The following is a 7114-nucleotide window of genomic DNA, read 5'->3' on the forward strand; positions in this document are numbered from 1 at the left end:
CGTGAACTGGTCGTGAAATGTAAATTATAGATTGAACAACATACATTACGATGTAAGCATTGGGCCTGGTAATTGTAATAATTCCCTGAATAATATACCACATTCTGGCATGCAGCACGCAGCTTCCCATAGTAAATCCCCACACACTTTAAAATCACTCAAGGGTGTTTATTGTGTCTAAATAATGAATAGACACAGCCTTTACAAGTTGACAGTGAAAAATTTGTGGTGAACTCCCCTGATAGAATGCATTTCACAGTAAAATAATTTAGCCGAGCACAAAATAAAATGTATGCGATACTCTCCTCAACTTGAATTAATTTCCTAATTCAGTTTGGGGATAGTTATTTTACAGTCAGCGTTTTTGCTGCAGATAGACTGATAAGGAGGGGCGTGAGCAAATCAATAAGCTATGACGCCTGTGTTAAATATTCTGTTTTGTCTCGATCTTGTTCCAGATGAACATGGACATTTGAAAATATACCTGCCCAAGAAGCTGCTTGAATGTCTACCAAAATGCACCTCGCTTCCAAAGGAGAGACACCGGTGGAACACAAATGAGGTAAGGCCACGGCTCCTTATCGTGCACGTTGTACTCAATCCATCCCCTTACAGCGGCACCTTTCAATAAGACACGCTGTTCTTTCAGGCCTTTTGCTGATGCATTTGTAAGCCATGTGAACTCTCTTCTGAACAACATGACATCTTTCCATTTAGTGCCCCCATCCACCAAAATATATGGTAAAAAATACAACTTCATTTTAACTGCTTGCATAGGTTACATTTTTAAATATGTCTTGTATATATATATATATATATATATATATATATATATATATATATATATATATATATATACATATAAGTGATTGGATGAATCAACATGATTGTTTTAACTGTATGAAAGGTTTTCAACTATTTTTCTCATATTTTATATTTATTACATTTAAAGTGCAACTTTTCTAACCACTTCCTTTTGCAATAACTGAAGTGAAATGATTTTAAAATTTCCGATACGGTATGTTCTTTGCTCGATTTATGAGAATTATCCACAGAATAAACAACAAATCTCTCCCTTCTATCTTGCAAAATGTCTATCTCATCTTGCAGTTTATGTTTACTATGGATTTGCCCGTGCTCGTTCTCCAAGGAAACACTGTTTGGCATAAATCGAAGGTTAAAGTCAATTGCATGTTGAGTTTTATTCATAGAACGTCACTGCTGCTGTATTTAGCGAGTATTATGAAGGACTATTGACGTGAACATAAACAGTGAGGGAGATAACGCATCACTTTACAAATCAAATCTGAAAATGCTTTGCTTTCATAAGAAGATGTCACAGATGCTCTTTGAATGGTTTTACTTTTTCTCCTCCTTTAAGGCCCAAAGGACATTTTGAATTTATTTAATTTTTTTTAGCATTTTCTTCATTTACTTAAAACACATTTGGCCTTGTGGTGTTCCACATTCAAAACTATATTTTATATAGGAATATAGGAGTCTTCTGGACAGTGAACAGCGGGAATAGTTACTGCTGCTTAAATCTTAATCTACTGCAGGTGTGTGGTGAACATACATCATGTCATCTGGTATTTTGTGTAGTCATTTTCTAAACACACAAAAAAAAACGTTGGAATACAGCCCAAAACAATCTCCATGATACACATGCACAGTAACTGATTTGCTCTTGCATTATTTTACTGCATGGACCAATATATATATATATATATATATATATATATATATATATATATATATATATATATATATATATATATTCACGTCCTACTGTTGGGGACTTTCTGTATGTTGCTTAATTTGCCAAGCTGCTCTTTTTCTCCGGGGACAGGTTGATGAGTTTGTACCTTTTTTGTCGCCTCGATTGATAAACAGGGAAACTCGTTGTTCTTTTATATGAATAACTGGTTGTAATTACCCCTAAATACACACTATGACAAATCTTAAAACGAATATGCAAAAATCAACCATCCATGCTTTTGATTAACACATTGTAACCAAATAAATATAGTCATCTGCAGTGATGAAAGTTAATTGACTGAAAAACAACCAGATGATAAGGCACCAGACAAGCTCGCTTCTTAGGAACAGGATATTAAAAAGGACAATCTGTCACTGACGTACAGTTAAATATTATTTTACACGGACTTTGTGTCGTCAGTATATTTAAAAAAAAAAATAGATGAAGGAATCCATTAATCTGTGGTAAAGATGTGGATCTGTAGAACTAAACAGAATTACAGTGGTGATTACTGCAGCAGAAATACAGATATCACTTGCAGTCTCCATCCAAGTCTCCATCTGTCATATCTTTGCTCACAAGCCCTGCCCTAAAAATTTTTTTTATAACGCTTGTGTGTTTTCTAATTGGCTGATGTTGTAACTTGTTTGCCCTGTCTGACCTGCATTGTGCTGCGAGCAGTCTAAATTAATTAACACGGCTCTGAAATTGATCTCAAAATGTAAGTCTAAGCATTTGCTGGGGATAAATGCTGTTGGCTACGGTTGTTAGCATGTCTTGTCATTTATTACCGAATTTAATCAGAACAGACGTATTTCAGGAATCGCACCGTGTTGTTGTGTTACTCGGCTGCCGATTCAGCTGCGGACGCTCGGTGGGCTGATATGACATTGCAAACAATTAGCGGGGAAAAAAGACGGTTCCCGGCGGCGTGTTGGTATGCGTGCCAGTAGGGCTTTCCAGGGTTGAAGAGAGCAAGGCGACCTTTCCTAAAATCAAGGGCATTTCTTTTTTTGTGCAGACCATGCAAATCAGAGTGTTTGTGCCTGGTAGCAGACGGGCAGGTAGGGAGGGATCAGAGAGGCTCCTCGTCGGTGCAATTGTGTGACTCTTAGTGGAAGTGACACCTCATCAATTCTGTGCATATTTCTGGCACTTGCTCAGCATGCTTAATTTACAAATTTTACACTTTTTATGTGGAAGGAACCTCAGTAGTCTGGTAGGTTTGAGCTGCTAATGCTCATTTGCTCGTCTATTCCCCCCCCCAGACCCCCCCATTCAATTTGGCTGCTTTATGTTTGAAAATGTGTGAGTATGTTGATCTTTCAGGTAATAAAACATACATGTCAGACATCCATTTTTATTTGCATAATAACTCATCATCTTATTAGCCAGTAATTGGTTAAATTAAAATTTACAGTGTGGAGCATTTAGGGGCCTCTATTGGCAAACATGTAATATACAATACTTAAGTAATGTCTCTTTAGTATGATTACCTGAACATATCAATCATTGTGTTTTCGCTACCTTAGACTGTGCGTTTATATCTTCATTGACATTTTTCTTTGGTAACTTTTGTCTGTAGCTTGGTAACAAACCCAAATAAATCTTAAACTTGGGAGACTTCTCTACAAGTAAAACTTGAACTCTTTTGGAAAGGACACTTGCACACTTCCACATGGGGAAAAAAGAAAAGAAAATTGGCTTTATAGTAAATTACTTTCACGCCCCCAGTTTGAAGAAGCATGCAGGACTACTGTTACGGGAGCAAAGCAATGTACTGCTGTGTACGCGGACGTCAGCAAAAAATGTTTTTAGCCACCTAAAAGAAAGACCCACATGAAAATCTGTAAAATCAATTGAAGTATACGCTTTATTTTGAATATTTGTATCGCTTTAACTTGCGATCAGACATCCCCTTGCGACTGGGAACTGAAGCATTTATCTATGCTCTCTTCAAGGACATAAAACTCATTTTTGACAAAAACTGTAATTTTTACCTCGCAGAACACAGGAGTTGTTGGTCTACCGCTGCTTGTGTGACTTTTCGGCGGGCCTTTATTTCCTAGGAACCCGAAATGTGTTTTGCTGCAGCCCTCCTTCACAGCAGTGCATTGCGTAACTCCTGTGCCTCATTCTCCTTTCTGCTTCTCCATTCTCCTTTCTCCTTATCCATACCTTATCCATACTCATTTCTCCTTCTTCATACTCCTTTCTCCTTCTTCATTCTCCTTTCTGCTTCTTCATTCTCCTTTCTGCTTCTTCATTCTCCTTTCTGCTTCTCCATACTCCTTTCTCCTTCTCCATTCTCCTTTCTCCTTCTTCATTCTCCTTTCTCCTTATCCATACCTTATCCATACTCATTTCTCCTTCTCCATACTTCTTTCTCCTTCTTCATACTCCTTTCTCCTTCTTCATTCTCCTTTCTCCTTCTCCATTCTCTTTTCTCCATCTCCATACTCCTTTCTGCTTCTTCATACTTGTGACAACTGACATCTACTGTAGGTGATACGTGAATTAATAAGTATACCTCCTACAACCTTACTTCAAACAATCCAAACGATTCCCTTAACTCTGACAACTACCTCTCTTTATTGTATCCATCCTTTATTTTTGTACATTTACATATCCACTAAAACTCCAGGAATGGATTATTTGTATTCCTGACTGCAAAACCACTTTAAATTTACACGTACAGCATGAAGGAATAATCATAAAGTGTCTATTGTTCCTTTCCCCCTACCGCCCACGTTTTGCCGTTTTACATTAGTTGCACCTTGTTCAAATCTGGGATAATTCGGTTTCCGTTTCATTCAAGACGAGGCACACAATTCATTTTACTTTTGTTGGAAATGATTGAGGATACAAGTTCCTGCGTGGAAACTTTAATCTGGACGGAGAGTGAGTGGGGCGGCTGTGGTGTTACTGGTGAGGTGAAGTGAAGCTAATGTAGAGCTATTCATTTCTCTCTCATTCACATGAGTCCACTGTGTGGTTTCATGAGTAGAAGGTGTGCAGGAATACATTTCAAGCATTTACTGGAAAATTAGATAAACCAATCGAATCAAAATTCAAGGGAGGGCGGTGTGAGTTTAGAGGGTTGAACGGTACTTTCGTCATTGAATCACGAGCAGCGTGCGAGATACGGATGTGCCATCAGCCTTCAAATTATCAATGGGGGAGAAGTACCTGGCAGTGCTTGAGAATCTACAGAGGAAAAACAAGGTTTTTATTGAAAGAAAGACAAAAGGAGGTCATGATTTTGAAATGAAAACAAATTGCAAATGATCTGACATTTTCTGTGATTTCTCATCGGATGATGAATTGAGACAAGTTATACTTGTTCAGTTGCAAAATAGAAACTTTCCAGGAAGTCTATATTTGCCTTGTTTGTGCCACTGCTCTTTCAGCCATTGGTGTCCCCCCTGTGTCTCTCTCAGGTGAGACACGTATAACAAATCCTCACAGAATTCCTCTCAGGTCTGCTATTGTCTGCTGGCTGCTCTGGCCCTGTGACCTCTATTTTGCTAGACATTTCGCTCGAGATTAGAATCTTTTTAAAGAAGGACATCTCAAACAGGAACGGCTTTAGGCTTATATCCCTTTCAAGATCAAACGGTGTCAGCCCTGATGTTTGGCTACGCTGGCATGAAGGTTGCCGGACTTGAGATGTGCCGGAGAATTGCAATTTTACCAGTGCTGTTTTCAAAATGGACTTCTTGCTCTTTGGTTCACTTTCGAAGCTCTGACGCCGGCTGCGTATTATTATAGAATTCAATGCGAGTGTATCATACATTGGGGAAACCACCAGTCAAAGAAAGGAACAGATTCTTTTCGACTTTTCTGCTTTTTAGTTTGAGTTTGCCCCTTAACTATGTACTTCTGTAGCAGCTCTTATGGGCATAGCATTGGAATGACAGCATTTATGAGTTGCTACGCAAGTCCCGAGGACATGAGTGAGCAATATTTTCTCGTTGGATTAAACGCCTCGGCGTTGGCCTCCTCGCAGACGTACTGTACATCTTACTGCCGTTTAATAAGTGGCTCAAATCTGTGACATTATAAAGCATTGACAAACAATTTTGGAGAAGTGACTCCCAGTCACTCAGTCTTAAAACGCAGAGGCAGAGAAGGAGTACAGCATGAAGCCTTGGTTAAGGGAGGACACTGGGCCTAAGCTGGTGTGACACCCCTCCGCCTTTAATGAACGCCACAACGCTCTGAGTGCCGTGAGCTCCCACTCAGCTTAGAGGGCACTGCTTCTGAACTGGTGCTGAACCAAAGCAGACAAGAGAGCATCAGCTAAGACCTCCACCGGCCTGCTACACATTTAATGCCCCTGTCGTCAGGAATAATCCTCTCTGCCTGACGCCGTCGACCAGCAGCGGCAGCAGCAGCAGCACAGCACGGTGCCCTCCGTGCAATATGCCGGCGCTCAGGACCGAGCAGGGGGGAAACACTTAGCGGGGGCAGTGGGTCAGGGTGTACCACACGATCAAAAAACCACAACAAACAAAATTAAAGGCGAGATCGGGTAAGCACCGAGAGACCGTCGGCACCATTATGAGATAGGTGCTATAATGACGAGCACAATTGGATGCAGTGTGGCGCGATCATTCACTCCTTATCTCTGACGAAAACATGGTTTGTGTTAACCCGCTGGATGCCACGGCGTTATCTTGGATCCGGCTGTTGGGGGTTTTATGCAACAACACACACTCTTCAATACACTTATTCATTCATCTGTTTTTCAACGGTTGTTTTTTTTTGCTAAAACATTTAAATTTAGAACGTGAAAGGATAACGTGGAGATTTCTCCCAGTGAAAAGCCCATTCTGGACTATGTATGAAATTCCTGTTCCCCGTGGTTTCAATGTAATGCCACAAACATCCAGGTTTCTGATTTTTCTTAGTCCTGCTGTATTCTATGAAACTGAATAAAACATTTGTGTGTACACGGGAAAGTGTGGCAAAAAAAGTTCACTTTTGACTTTGTTGAATTTCGAACCGAAATGTAATGCGAGTCCTTCGAGCCGCCGGTCTACTTGTTCTCCTCTCTGAGCATGTCTTCTCCAACTGAGACAGGCAAATGAGTGCAGCCCAGGAAATTGATTACAGGAGGTGGTAAGCGCTGCCCCCAGTCTGATTACATCCACCAATGATACGAGTCCGGCTGGTCAATAGGAACTTTAAGTTAAACGGCAAAGAGCTGCTTTGATTAATGTACGATTCTGACTAATCTTGTTGTAAGTGGAGTTGCTAGATGACAGTCAATATCGCCTCCCTCATTAAATACACGGCCTTTTGCTGCCAAGTTTTCCTGAAGTTATATTTCCTAAAATATAATTTCTTCTG

Source organism: Taurulus bubalis (genome assembly GCF_910589615.1).
Source record: "Taurulus bubalis genome assembly, chromosome: 11".
Classification (NCBI taxonomy): Eukaryota; Metazoa; Chordata; class Actinopteri; order Perciformes; family Cottidae; genus Taurulus; species Taurulus bubalis.